The sequence below is a fragment of the Lactuca saligna genome, chromosome 6 (genome assembly GCF_052625555.1).
Source record: "Lactuca saligna cultivar CGN05327 chromosome 6, ASM5262555v1, whole genome shotgun sequence".
NCBI lineage: Eukaryota > Viridiplantae > Streptophyta > Magnoliopsida > Asterales > Asteraceae > Lactuca > Lactuca saligna.
In genome coordinates this window covers 143,276,342-143,292,039 of record NC_136422.1, presented here as the reverse complement: position 1 = coordinate 143,292,039, position 15,698 = coordinate 143,276,342, and the positions used below count along the sequence as shown (strand labels likewise).

The following is a 15,698-nucleotide window of genomic DNA, read 5'->3' as shown; positions in this document are numbered from 1 at the left end:
GTTGATTCGCCAAGTCGCGACTATGAGCAGCTCGATAGGACTCGACGAGTTGGAGGACGACTCAACGAGTTAAGTTGCGATTCCAGGATTTCTGAGTTATAGAACTTGGCAAGTTGGTCAACTCAGAATGTTGACTTTGACCAAGGGTAAAATGGTCATTTTACCCTTAGATGGATTTTTAGTTTTCTAACTTAGTATTAATGTATAGAGTTGGCCGGGGAGTAGTGGGAGCAGCCATCAGAGATTCCTCACGCACGAGATAAGCATTCAACTTGAAAGGTGAGTCTTACTTCAGTAGGAACGGGTCGAAGGCACCAATATCAGTCCATTTATGTATGTTAGTATGTTCTGGGCTTCAGTCCAATGTCGGGGCTAGCCCGATGTAGATTATATGTTCTGAACTTCGGTCCGATGTCGGGGCGGTCCCGAGAAGTATTTATGTATGCTTGATGTCTGTGTGATTCATGCATGTTATGTGTTATGTGTTCCGGGCCTAGGTCTGATGTCGGGGTAACCTGTGTATGTTATTTTATATGTTATGTGGTATGTGTTCCGGGCTTCGGTTTGATGTTGGGGCAAGCCCGATGTATGTTATATGTTTATGATATATGTTATGGAGTGTGTATACCAGGCCAAGCCCGATGCTAGGCGGGGCCTGATGCTAAACGTGGTATGATGCTGGGGTGATCCCGATGTCAGAAAGGAGTCTGATGACGGGTAAGCCGATGTCGGATTCATCCCGATGCAGCTGGGAGTAGTCCCACAGTTATGTTATATGTTATGTGTATGGTATATAGTAGTTTGGGGAAGCTCACTAAGCTTCATGTTAAAGTTTCAGTTTGGTTTCAGGTACTTCTACTAGCAAAGGGAATGGCTTAGGATGATCGCATGGCACACACCATAATTTTTATAGCATGTGATACTTTACTATGATATTTGAGATGATATTTTGACATTTTGGCTTTGGTTCAGACTGAGATGGATCGACTTCTAGTGCTTCAAGGAACTCATAAATGGTATCCTCTTCGTTTCTATTACCATGACATGTGATTGAGGCTTTTTGGAGATAAATTATCTTATACAAGAGTAGTTAGTTGACCTAGTTGGACTTCAATATTTTGGATCGATGCTTGGTGATTTCTTAGCAAGGCTTGTTGTTCCTTCATGATATTCTGATATTCCCTTATCACTGCATCATAGATTCAAGATCAACTTTTTTCTCGAGAGGTGGTTGTTCTTTTTGGTAGAAGCCTCGGTTAATCTGCCTATACTTCTCTTCTTTCAACTTCTTGTATTCATCATATGGTAACCACTACTTTTTTTGGTTTCCTCCAATTTTCATCATACTTGTCCCCACTTGAGTAGCAAACTTGCACCTTTTTATTTCCATGTTCATCCAAGTGGCAACCTTTTGTTAAGTGTGGACCATTTTACCTTTCACAACCAACTCTAATAGCATGAATTGATTGGTCCATCTTGGTTATTCTTCTATCCATAGTGTCAAGCATAGCTAGTACAGTAGTCATGTCTTCATAATTTCCTCCCCCAATTCCTTTAGCTCCATCATGTCTTGGATTATGGTATTCACGTGAATGCTTTGAGAACTCTTCAACCAACTCCTTTACTTTACCCAAATTTTTCTTAGTAAGTGGTCCTTGAGAATCAAGGAGTTGCCTTGTCATGACATTCACCCCATCATAGAATATAGACACTTCTTGGTGTATGTTAAGATCATTTTGAGGGCAATTTCTTAGTAACCATTTATAACGCTCTCATGACTCATAAAGTGATTCACCCGGATTTTACTCAAAGTTGGCTATCGCCTTCTTGAATTTAGCTAATTTTGAAGGTGGGTAGAATTGTTCCAAAAATTTCTTTCGCATCTGTGCCCAAGTAGTAATTGCACCGGGTGGAAGTGCTTTTAACCAGTCTCTTGCAGCTCCCTTAAAAGTAAGCATCCTTAACAACACAGTCTCTCTTGGAACATTCGGGACATTGAAATAATCTACAATGTCATTGACCTCATCTAAATGCTTATAAGCATCCTCGTGATCCTTCCCAGAAAATGGTACATCCTTAAGTGCAGTAGAATATGTCCTTTTAACTCGAATGTTGCGGTGGCAAGAATTGTAGGATGTACTAAACCAGGACCAACATCGTCTCTTATCCACTTCTTGTATACCTTCATGGACATATCAGCAATGTCTGCCATCTCATTCTTTAGCTCATCCTCGAAATCACTTTCTTCAAACTCGGGTTCTATATCATATTCGGTTTCTTTTTTATTTGGATTTTGTTTAAAGCTTTCTAATTTTCTATCTTCCTTCCTTTGAATACTAGACTCACTCACGTTCTTTCCTTCCATGTAACGCCCGCAGATCCGGGCTAGTCAATTTAGAGACAATAAGCATCAAAAATGAGTTTTTCATGGAAGGTTATTTAAAAGGATTAACCTTAATGAAGTTTTATTATATGTTATAAGGGTTCAATATATATAAAGAACACCGAAATCCGAGTTATAACGAAGAAGTTATGACCCGTCGAAGTTTTTCGGCAAAACCGACACGGCACCGGGAGACGTAAATAGTGAATTTACGATAGAGAAATTTTTAGCCTTAGTAATCTAAACAAAAGTCGTAGAATATGTTAAAATGAGAGCGTCTATAAAAAGAACGCCCAAATCTGACTTCGTATGAGGAAGTTATGAATTTTTTAACATTTGAGATAGCAGTGCATGGCCCGAAACTCCAATTTTAGATCGAGCGGTTTTTGGCCTACACGACCTAAATGATAATTGAATATCTCATTAATAGGAACTCAACGGTAAAAATACAGATGAAAACAGAGTCCGTATGTAGAAGTTATGAATTTTGCACGGACATTTAACAGTATTATCTAATCGTACTGTTAAATTTAAGATCGGTCGAGAATTAGCCGACGGAGTCAAAATGAAAGTTATAGATATTATTTTTACCTACGCGTGAACGTAGTTCATATGTGAAAGGTACAGTTTTTAGAAATCGAAAGTGTGTTGTGAGAAAATTGGTGATGTGGCACAATCTTGACCATTGCTTTCTCCCTAAGTCTTGCCACTAGATGGTGACATATGGCACCAAGTTCATCCATTTTCACCTTATAAATAGAACCTCTCTCACCCTCATTTTCTTCACACATTTCCCATTCTTTCTTCTCTTTATTCTCTCTCTCTCTCTCTAGAACCTCTCTCTAGCCCCGAAAAGCCTAGGGAACCTCCCTAGCACGAGGCGGAAGCCCCGGAGTTCTCGACGGCTCCGAGAAAAAGAGTTTTTCGGCTCGGGAAGCCCCGGAGTTCTCGACGGCTCCGATAAAAATGAACTCTCAGATTTCACGTCGTGAGTATACTGAATCTCACGTCGTGAACTCTGTGACAAACAGAACAAAAATTAAACTAAGATAAGCTAGCAAAATAAATAACCAATTAAGATTTCTGCAGATTTTATTCCTAAAAAAAACGATTAATCTAATGCAACTAAATAAACTAATAATCTGCACCGTTCCCCGGCAACGGCGCCAAAAACTTGATGTGCACAAAAGCACCCACTAATTTTAATATTTATAACCTAACAAACTAAGACTAACTATGCACTTATAGGCAGTGTACCTAGTCAGATTACAGTATAGTTTAGGTAAGTCGGGTGTCGATCACAGGGAACGGTGTTACTAATTAATCTACTTACTATTAAATTAACCTAATTTATTAACAAATTTAATAAAGGGTTTTATCTGGTTTTGCAAGATCAGATGAACTTAATTAAATAAAAATACACTCTTGCTTAGTTGAATCCACTTCTTCCTTATGGCTAGCTAATGATTATGGGTTATTAAGTTGGGTTTTAGTTATATTAGTAATTTAGTTCTATCTTACCAATAAGTAACTAATTCATGTTAAACCATGTATGTTCACACATAATTAAACACAAAACTAATTATGAATGTAGATATGCTATGTAAGATTTGTTGTATAAACGCAATTATGGTCACAATTCACGTTCTCTAGCACAGCTAAGATTTATTCAGTCTAATTATTAACTAAGATTGGTCAATCCTAGCTCTAACAATTTAATGTTCACTAAATTATTAGGTAAACAAGTTCATGCAGTTTCATAGTCACTAAGCTACACAGAACATGCAATCTAGCAATTAGATAAACAAATAATAACATGCTAGGTTATACAAATCAAACACAAACAATTCTTACCAACTCAAATTAATCCATAAACATATAACTATTCATAAGTTCAAAGCTTCATCTAGCTAAGCAAAAGTAGCTAGATTTAGCTGCTCATCATAGTAATTAAACTAACACAGCTAAAACTAATGAAAAACATGTTTATAATCAACTAAATATAAAACTTTACTTCTTTTGGTATTGAAATCTCTCTTCCAGAACCTTTCTTCTCTTCTGAAACGTCTCCTGGAACTCCTTTTCTTCTGCCAAAAGTCTTCTTATTCGTAATAATAGGAGGACTTATATAATCCTCAAAATCCTGCGCCACGTCGTGGCCATATGCGCCACGTCGTGGGCTTCAAGTAAAACGTAACCTTCAAGGAAATCCTCCGCGTCGCGATCTTTATCTTCTGGAACACCCGTGCCACGTCGTGGGCTTCACCGCCATGTCGTGAATTAATCTCTTATTATAAATTTATTATTTTCTTGTCTCCCAAGCCTCCCATGTTCCCCATTTTGTCACCTCTGCTCCCTCTCTTCGAAAATCCTTTGTATTGACTGAAAATAACAATTTAAACTCATAAATATCACTATTCTGAACATATTATCAATTTATTAATAAAAAGGTACTTAAATACTGCCTAAAAATAAGTATAGATATGGCAATATCAAAATACCCCACACTTAGGCTTTGCTTGCCCTCAAGCAAATTTAAACTTAATTCTTAATTACTAACACTACACAGAACAATCCGACTCTAGTTCCGCCATTATGCCAAAACCTCAACGCATGCATTTGTGTGTAAAATTCTCCTAAAGTACCCCCCCATACTTTAAATACTAACAATCTTCATAAACACTCGCCCACTTTTTCCGAACAATGCTCATTTTATGCAACCCTCCGAATCCATCCGCAGAAAACCTCCTAACCTCAAGGTATTTTTAGTTGAGCAACCTAAGCATACATAAACTAGAATTACAATTTTTTCCCGATACCACTATGGAGCTTTTTAGGAATTCTTCACTTTCTTGATAATTTGATCTTTGATTTCTTTGAATTCACCACCTTGTTTGATTTGATTTCTTGGTATCTTCAACTTTTTGAATTTCTTGGAATTTTGATCTTTTGATCTTCACTTCATTTGCTCCAAAATTCTTCAAACTTTTTCGTAATTCTCTCTCTTTTTTTTTTTTACATGTACCTCTCTTTTTTCACTTAAAACCTACATGCTTAAGCAGAGGCGCTCAACCTCAACCTTTATTGGTTAATGATAATAATTTTCCTGGATACATTTCAGGTTTAGGCTGCTAAACATATTGCATCCTTCAAACCGAGCCGGGTTATGTTTTTGTTCCATGATTTCACTAAAATAAGGGAAGCCACAAATGCACTATAACGTATATTGGCTCAACTAAACATTTGAACTTTCATCAGATCATCCCGCATAATACTAGCAATTATAGCTCAAATTATTATTACTAGATTCAATTAATAAAAATTTGAATTTTCAAAATTTCCTAGCAATTTACTTTTTCTACCTCTACCCCACACTTATTTCATACAATGCCCTCATTGTATGTATAAAAACAAATCAAAATTAAAGAAAAGGGAGAAAAAGGAACAGACTCCCCTGGAATAGCGGCGTGAGCATCTCGAAAAGTGTGGAAAATGCGGAATTGGACTTCCAAAAATAGAAACTCGATGTAGAATTGGTTGAATATGTGAATAAACCACGAACAGGACTCGAACTTGAATTTGTCAAAGTGGGCATTTGTAAGGAAAAACATGGCAATGATAAACTGGATCACGTCGTGGCATATATCTGGACACGTCGTGATACGGGTGGAAACTGCGAACACCAAAATGCTGAACTACTACAAACTGCAAGCATGCCATGACGTGGCATAAGGAATCCACGTTGTGGAACTGAGCTAGAAAATGACTTATTTGCTTTATTTACTCTAGCAGCTTTGACCAATAGCTAACTGATGTCCGACACTTCGATGCAAATATATTTCCCAACTAGAACCTCTCTCCTAATATACCCCACACTTATCTTGAATTGTGGGTTCGGACTCACGACTCTAAGCTTGCTTGACTAGACAAACACGACTCGAAAGATAACCTGCTATGCTCCTTAGAATTCCAACGCTAATCTGAAAAGTTAGAACAACCCAAAAGAAACAAAAAGTAACATCATAGTTTTAATAAGGTTTTACATCACACACCAAAGTCAAACTAAAAAAAACTACTCAAAAAAAAATAAATAAATAAAATAAAAAAATCAATCATCATCTTGATCTTGTGCTCCACTTGGCCCTGCCTCATCATTTTGCGGACGCCATAGCTCCTCCCATGTCGAAAAATAGGGATACTGCGGTGGCATAGCAGGTGGTCGGGTCACACCCAAATGTGAATAAATACCCTCGGTAAGCTGGGTATGGTAAATGGCATGACCCCGTAGATTATCCAAATATGTTCCCACCCGACTCTGAAAAGGGTCGGTGGGCACTCCCTGCACATAATGCGAAGCAGCACGCTCTCGCTCGACCTCACCTCTAGCCCGCACATTTCGATGCCTCGGCCTAACTGGTGGTTGCTGTCTCGGCTGCCCCTCCTCTTCCTCACCATCTATTGGTGGTATCATAAAACGACCCCCGATATTCACCATTGCTTGCATCACACCCAAGACTTGAATGGTCAAGTCGGTATCCGAGAATCGAGTAAGATTCCTCACAAAGTCATGGGTCAGAATCTGATATGACCTAGCCAGGCGAGTAACCAAATGCCCCCCAGTAATCGGGCTCCCAGGCCTAGAATTGGCCGTTTTCTTCCCCATAAACCTTGCCAACATATAAGGCAAATCACAGCAAACCCCCAGGGTAATAAGAGTCCATAAATAAAATAGATTCTGGATGGGGACCTTGTCACCATGATGCTTGTGATTGATTGAAAACATGATGAGGCGGTGCAAAAATCGGAAAACAGGATTCCGAATTTGTGACTCACTCGAGTCACGAGTGTTGTAATCATGGTTAGAAATGCCCCGCCAAAACTGCACATCCAAGGTACCCGGAGCAAAATTCCGCACACATCCAAGCAAGAAAGGGATAAAAACGGAGATTGCGTCTCCACTTCCGTATAGAGCCCCATACACCAAGAAAATTCCCAAAGGCTACACTCACGATATACACCACCCAAATGAAAAACAAGTGCTCTATTGTAGGTGGCATCAAGGGTGCGTTCTTCGAAACATACGGTAGAGAAAAATTCTACCGATAATTCCCGGTACACGGGTTCTTGAATGGTGAATAAATTCCTCCACCCGTGACAAGTAAACGAAAATTGATCTCCAACATAAGTCTTTGACCAATAACGTCCCAGCTCCGCTACCATGCCCACTCCACCTAGCCATCCCCAATCAATAATCGGGGCTATTGCAAACTCCCTATTGTATAACCATCCAAGCCGATTTTCGTAGGTTGTTAGCAACGGTCGGGGAATGTTTTGAGGAAACTGGTATAAAGGATGTATGCTTGCGACATCTATCGGGTTTTCTTCCTGCGGAACAGCTCGTCGTGGTCCCATTTCTGCAATCAAAACAAACCAAAACAGCAAACAACCAACACATTAAACAGTTTAAATAAATTGACAGGAGTCACGACGTGGCCAGGTTGCGCCACGTCGTGGGTCGCGTCGTTCACAGAGTATGGCTCGATCTAATGGCATGCGATTTCTACTAAAATCAATGGTTGGGGTTTGTTCCTATGACCATTAAAGGTATACTTAATCTAAAATCAACCATTAGATTCAACCAATTTCGTGAATCATATAAACCCTAACCATGAAAACTTGAAATTGGAAGAATTACTACAAAATAATGAGGAAAACACGTACCAAATAGCTTAATTGGCAAGATCTTGCAAGGAAATTAGAAGTAGAATACGAAATTAGCTGTGGGGTTACAATGTTTCCGTTCGTGCGGCAGCCTCACAAGTGGGAATTTTAATTATCGGTCAAAGGGTTTTAAGCAATTGGTCCCCCCTGATTTTTAAAGGCCACAACGTGGCGGGCTATGCCCACGTCGTGGACCTTAAATTGTTTTTTTCTCAGTCGCGCATTCCCTTTTTCCCACGACGTGGCTGGGCTATTCCCACGTCGTGGAGACTGCCAGATGCAAAAGTCTCAATAATGTTTATCATATTAATTAATTATTTTGCATATCAATCATTATTTAAAGTTCCCTACAGCTAATTTTCTACTAGTTACCGGTTTTTTTTAGATGATGAATCGATGTCTTTCCTATTTAAAAAGAAAAGAAAGAAAGGAAAATTTTAAAAAGAAAATGCAAACCAAACTCGGGTTGCCTCCTGAGAAGCGCTTCTTTTTCTTGGAGTCTTGAGCTGGACTCCGTTCCTTCTACGTTGAATCTTCGGAAGAGTCCTCCACCAAGATCTTTTGTTCCTTGAACCGCCTTTTGTAAGCTTGAACTCTCCTTTTATACGCCTTCTTTGAATTCTCCTTTTTAGCTTTTCCCTTTTCTTCAAGCTTGCGTTTTGTGCCCTTGGTTTCCTCCTTGTACTTTATGTCATTATCTTCTGCTTTCACCACCGGCCTTGTTACTCTTGAAGTGACCTCCTCTTCATCACTTGTTATTTCCTCATCCTCTTTGCTTACCCAAGAAGGAGGGCTCTTGTAGGCTATGACTTCAATCCAATATGGAACAGATGCCTTTGGTTTTGTCATTTTGACTTGATGAACTACTTTTATCTCTTCTTCCATAAGCTTTTCCAGTTCTTCTAGTTCATTCTCTTCATTAATTGTGAACACCTCTTCTTTATTTTCTTGAAAGTCATGCTTTATCCCAAAGACTTCTTGTTCATCTCCAACCCTCAAAGTTAGCTTCGACTCGCGGATATCAACAAGGACACCAGCAGTGTTGAGCAATGGCCGACCTAGGATTATCGGAACATCTGGATCTTCTTTCATGTCCAAGACTACAAAGTCTATTGGAAAAATAAATTTTCCAATTCTCACCAAAATATCCTCCACTATGCCTCGGGGTTGTGTCACCGAACGGTTTGCCATGTGAATCTTCATTTTTGTAGCCTTCATCTTCTGAATCTCCAATTTTTGATAAAATGAAAAAAGCATTAGATTAATGCTAGCCCTAGAATCGGCTAAAGCATTAACCTTCATTTTATTCCCAAACTCGCATGGAAGAGTGAGGCGTCCAGGATCCCCCATCTTTTCTGGTGTTTCTCCCAACACAACTTTTGAAGTTTGTTCACTCAGAATCACTGTAGACTGCTTCTTTAATTGCCTTCGCGTATCTATCAAGTCTTGCAGTAATTTCTGGTTTTCGGAAGCTTTGGATAAGGATTCAACAAAGGGAGTATTAATTGGAATCCCTTTCACATGCTTCACAAACTCTAAATGTTCCTTCTCCAATCGACTAAGTGCTGCGCGGGTGGGAAATGGCATAGGTGGATGATAAGCTGGAATAGGCGCAAAGGGTTTTTGCTCAGACTTGCGCCACGTCGTGGCGAGAGGAGTGTCACGTCGTGGATCGCCGGGTTCAGCACTTTATCCATTGTCGATCCTTAATTTCTTGGGCTGTTGCGGTTCTTCTTCCAACGCCTCCAGGAACTCAGATATTGTATCTTCTTCAGTATTGATGGCCATTACGTGAGATTGGGCTTGTACTTCGGGACTCTTCGGGGACAATTTTTCATGAACTAAAGTTGCTAGTTGACCAAATTGTACTTCAAGGTTATGGATGGAGGCTTGTTGGTTCTTTATCAATGTTTGTTGTTCCATGATAGAGTAATCCGTGGCCTCGTGTCGCTTTTCCGATGCTTCCATAAATTTCATTAAAATGGTCTCTAGGTCGGGTTTCTTCTCGACTGGTGGCTGCTCCTTTTGATAGAGGCCTCGACCTGTCTGCCTATACTTCTCTTCTTTTTGCTTCTTATATTCTTCATATGGCAGCCACTCCTTCTTCGGTTTCCTCCAATCCTCTTCAAACTTATCCCCATTAGAGTAGCACACTTGAGCTTTTCTGTTCCCAAACTCATCCACGTTGCAGTCCTTGGTCAAGTGTGGACCATTGCATCGTTCGCACCCCACTCTTATGGCGTGTATCGACTAGTCCATTTGTGTTATCCTGCGATCCATGTTATTCAGCATGGCCATGACAGCTGCAATTTCTTCAGTTTGGGCTCCTCCACCGCCTTTGCTTCCATCCTGCCTCGGGTTATGGTATTCGCGGGAGTGTTTCGCGAATTCTTCAATTAGCTCCTTGACCTCCCTTGGATTTTTGCTTGTCAACGGTCCTTGAGAATCAAGGAGTTATCTTGTCATCACATTGACCCCATCATAAAAGATTGACATCTCTTGCTGCACATTTAGGTCATGTTGCGGGCAGTTTCTGAGTAAGCCCTTGTACCGCTCCCATGCTTCGTATAGTGACTCCCCCGGCTGTTGCTCAAAGTTGGCTATTGCCTTCTTGAGTTTAGCTATCTTGGATGGTGGGCAAAACTGGTCTAGGAATTGCTCACGCATTTGAGCCCAAGTGGTGATTGTACCTGGTGGGAGTGCTTTTAACCACTCCTTAGCAGCTCCTTTGAAAGTGACGGGCAGCATCCTAAGCAAGACTGTGTTCCTGTTGACATTTGGGACATTGAAGTAATCTGCAATGTCATTGACTTCATCTAGATGCTTAAAAGCATCCTCATGGTCTTTCCCGAAAAATGGGATGTCCTTCAGCGCAGTCAATATGTGTCCCTTCAGCTTGAATGTGGCATTGGCAGGTATTGCGGGTTGGACTAATCCGGGACCCACATCTTCTCGGATCCGCTTCTTGTAAGCTCCCATGGACATTTCTTCAATATCTACCATCTCGTTCCTTGGCTCGTTCTCGGGTTCACTCGTGTGTTCTTCAAATTCTGGCTCGGTGTCACTTTCGTACTCGGTTTGCACGGGTGTATGATCCAAATGCTCAAGATTGCTCTCGTGCTTCGTTGATGAACTTGACTCTCCTGTCTTCTTTCCCGACTTCATAGAGAAGGCTGACTTCAATTCTTGCAAGGGCGTCTTTTTCTTGTGAATTGCAGACTCGGGACCTTCTAGTGGTGGCACCAATGGTGTGTTTGAGCCTCTGGTCATTAACTCCTGCAACTTGCTAAACTAAAACGTAAAACTGGACTAAAATAAGAAAAACTAAAAATGAACTCTCAGATTTCACGTCGTGAGTATACTGAATCTCACGTCGTGAACTCTGTGACAAACAGAACAAAAATTAAACTAAGATAAGCTAGCAAAATAAATAACCAATTAAGATTTCTGCAGATTTTATTCCTAAAAAAAACGATTAATCTAATGCAACTAAATAAACTAATAATCTGCACCGTTCCCCGGCAACGGCGCCAAAAACTTGATGTGCACAAAAGCACCCACTAATTTTAATATTTATAACCTAACAAACTAAGACTAACTATGCACTTATAGGCAGTGTACCTAGTCAGATTACAGTATAGTTTAGGTAAGTCGGGTGTCGATCACAGGGAACGGTGTTACTAATTAATCTACTTACTATTAAATTAACCTAATTTATTAACAAATTTAATAAAGGGTTTTATCTGGTTTTGCAAGATCAGATGAACTTAATTAAATAAAAATACACTCTTGCTTAGTTGAATCCACTTCTTCCTTATGGCTAGCTAATGATTATGGGTTATTAAGTTGGGTTTTAGTTATATTAGTAATTTAGTTCTATCTTACCAATAAGTAACTAATTCATGTTAAACCATGTATGTTCACACATAATTAAACACAGAACTAATTATGAATGTAGATATGCTATGTAAGATTTGTTGTATAAACGCAATTATGGTCACAATTCACGTTCTCTAGCACAGCTAAGATTTATTCAGTCTAATTACTAACTAAGATTGGTCAATCCTAGCTCTAACAATTTAATGTTCACTAAATTATTAGGTAAACAAGTTCATGCAGTTTCATAGTCACTAAGCTACACAGAACATGCAATCTAGCAATTAGATAAACAAATAATAACATGCTAGGTTATACAAATCAAACACAAACAATTCTTACCAACTCAAATTAATCCATAAACATATAACTATTCATAAGTTCAAAGCTTCATCTAGCTAAGCAAAAGTAGCTAGATTTAGCTGCTCATCATAGTAATTAAACTAACACAGCTAAAACTAATGAAAAACATGTTTATAATCAACTAAATATAAAACTTTACTTCTTTTGGTGTTGAAATCTCTCTTCCAGAACCTTTCTTCTCTTCTGAAACGTCTCCTGGAACTCCTTTTCTTCTGCCAAAAGTCTTCTTATTCGTAATAATAGGAGGACTTATATAATCCTCAAAATCCTGCGCCACGTCGTGGCCATATGCGCCATGTCGTGGGCTTCAAGTAAAACGTAACCTTCAAGGAAATCCTCCGCGTCGCGATCTTTATCTTCTGGAACACCCGTACCACGTCGTGGGCTTCACCGCCACGTCGTGAATTAAGCTCTTATTATAAATTTATTATTTTCTTGTCTTCCAAGCCTCCCATGTTCCCCATTTTGTCACCTCTGGTCCCTCTCTTCGAAAATCCTTTGTATTGACTGAAAATAACAATTTAAACTCATAAATATCACTATTCTGAACATATTATCAATTTATTAATAAAAATGTTCTTAAATACTGCCTAAAAATAAGTATAGATATGGCAATATCACCCCACAACTCATGCCAGGTGGAACTCGTCGAGCTAGGAGAATACTCGTCGTGTCAAGTGAGGATCCCAGGGAAATCAGTGTATGCGCATAGACTCGCCGAGTCGCGATAGTGCACTCGCCGAGTCCGGTCAAAGTTGACCGTTGACCATTGACCAGTTTTGACCTATGTTGACTTGTTAAGGGATAGTCAACCTTAGTTGTGAAGTTTTATTTAGAGATGTATTGTGTTATAGGAGGACTATAGATCGGGAGATCGAGCACGAGTGATTTCAGGGACTTGCGAGTTACCGAGATATGCGAGGTGAGTCTTCTCACTATACATACCTTGAGTAGGTAACTAGAGTTATGTGATACAGTGCTTGTATGTTATATTTGTGTTATGTGTTGCGCTGCATTATTCTTTGTGATTTATGTTGTGCATGTTTACAGAGTTAGAACCTGAGGGTTCACAGAGTTTGGGTGCACAGACCCACAGAGTTTTAGCCTCGAGTGGCTAATATGTGTTATATGTGGTATTTTGGGGAACTCACTAAGCTTTGTGCTTACAGTGTTTGGTGTTATTGTTTCAGGTACTAGTGACGACCGCGGGAAGGCGCCGGCTTGATCTGTACACACGCATGGGATTTATGATTTTGAGATCTTGGGGTTTTTGTATTACTTGAATTGAATTTCAAACATGGTTGTTTTATGAATATTAAGTGAATTATGTTTTTATAAAATTCAAAAAAAAATTGTCTTGAAATTTACGGTGTTACAAGTTGGTATTAGAGCCTTGGTTTGAGGGATTCGGGTACACCTTCGGGAGTATTTGAACTCAAAATGAGGATTTGGAAAATATTTTCAAAAAGAAAACCAAATTTTCAAAAAAGTAAAAGATTTCTAGAGAAATTCAGAGGAGAAACGTGTGTACGATCAGTCAGCGCCCGAACGGTCATTTCCCAAAATACCCTTATATTATATGTTTATGATATTGTTATGATGTATTCTCTTGCTAAAGTAGGCTAGGTATTCCTATTAGGACTAGAGTGCCCTGATTTGTGATGCCTTAGCCTAGGGAGAGGTGAGCTGCTATGAGATGCTTGAGAGAGAATAGGTAGCAGCGAGGAGCTTATGAGAGATCTGTTAGAAAGTGATAGAGTACTTGGAAATTGGGATTCGAAGAGGAGGATTTGGGGTGTATACTGAAACGGTGTGGATAGTAGTATTGGGTCCGTACTACTGAAAGCACCAGGGCGGTGTACGGTCCAAGTAAGAATCTTCGAAATACCAAGGATCAAGGAGGGATGAGTGTCGAGTGTGAATATACTCGAATGGATTCTAACTTATTGTATGTTGTATTTCAGAGATTGATCATGGTGAGGACACGTCATATGCCAGAGGGCGTTGGGGCTAGCGATGAGGAGATCCGTCAGATCATTCACGAGGAGGTGACTGCGGCCATCAGGGCAGAGATACCAGTGTTGTTTGGGTCTATTAAGACCACGCTGATTGAGACTTTCGACGAGCACTATGCTGCTCTTTCTGAGGCTGTTGTTGCGGCGGCTACCGCAGCTATTGCTACTGCGAGGTCGCAGGGTGGTGATGCGTTGCTGTTCCGGGAGTTCAACAACACGAAACCATCAGAGTTTGATGGGACCCAGGACCCGATGGCGGCTATGAGATGGATTTCTGACATGGAGGGGTGTTTCTTCACTTGCTCATCTCCTGAGAATTTGAGAGTACGGTTCGCGCTGAACCAGCTTCGCTTGGAAACGAAGGAGTGGTGGAAGTTTGTGACAGTGCACTTTTCGCCTACTGAGCTTGCGGCGGTGACCTGGGAGAGGTTCACTGCCATGTTCCGATATGAGTACGTTCCCCAGGTGGAGAGGGAGCGTTTGGCCCAGGAGTTTCTGACCCTCAAGCAGGGCACTGAGTCTGTTACGATGATTACCAGGATGTTCCACGAGAGGGCGATGTTTTGTCCTGAGCACGTGTCCACTGAGCAGGCACGTATGAGCTGGTATTTGGGTATCTTGAGGTGAGATATTCGGGAGTTCGTGGCGAACACCTCGTATCGTACATTTGTTGAGCTTTAGGCAAATGCCCGGAAGAGGGAGATCAAGCTGGAGACTCAAGCTAGAGAGGAGGCTGAGTCTCAGGGGAGGGATCGGCGACCGGCACAATTCCAGCCGACAGCCAAGCGGGCCAAGCCCGCTGATCCCAAATCAGGGAGCCAGAAGGGTCGCATTTGTGGAAAGTGCGGCTAGGGTCATGATGGAGTATGTAGAGCTGGATCTTGCTACAAATGTGGCAAGGAGGGGCATATGTCCAAGGACTGCCCCAAGGGGTTTGCAGTATGTTTTCACTGCAACCAGACCGGACACCAGAAGGCGGAATGTCCGCAGTTGCGGGGATCAGTGCAGGGAGCACCTCAGGGATCTGCCCCTGCCGCCATCAGAGCTACCGAGAGTCGGCCAGTGAAGGCCGAGGCGCCGAGGGCACGTGGGAGAGCCTTTCAGTTGACCGCGGAGGAGGTCCGCGCAACGCCCGACGTCGTGGCTGGTATGTATTCTTTCGTGTATTTATTGTGATGTTGAGATATTATGCTTATATTATGTTATGCGTAGGTACTTTTCTTGTGAATTCTGTACCCGCCTTGGTATTATTTGACTCGGGTGTGAGTCGGTCTTTTGTATCTTTGGCTTTTAGTCCGCGCATCAGTGTTAGTTGCGAGGCGCTGAGTCGACCTCTGAGA

General features: G+C 40.8%; 2 non-coding genes across 2 annotated transcripts; both read left to right on the top strand.

The window, feature by feature from the left end:
• Positions 1-1,728: 1,728 nt before the first annotated feature.
• LOC145003621 (small nucleolar RNA R71) lies at positions 1,729-1,835 on the top strand. The gene has a single exon (XR_013662074.1). It is a non-coding gene; the product is annotated as a small nucleolar RNA R71 (small nucleolar RNA).
• Positions 1,836-10,616: 8,781 nt separating this feature from the next.
• LOC145003577 (small nucleolar RNA R71) lies at positions 10,617-10,723 on the top strand. Its single transcript, XR_013662032.1, has one exon. It is a non-coding gene; the product is annotated as a small nucleolar RNA R71 (small nucleolar RNA).
• Positions 10,724-15,698: the final 4,975 nt, after the last annotated feature.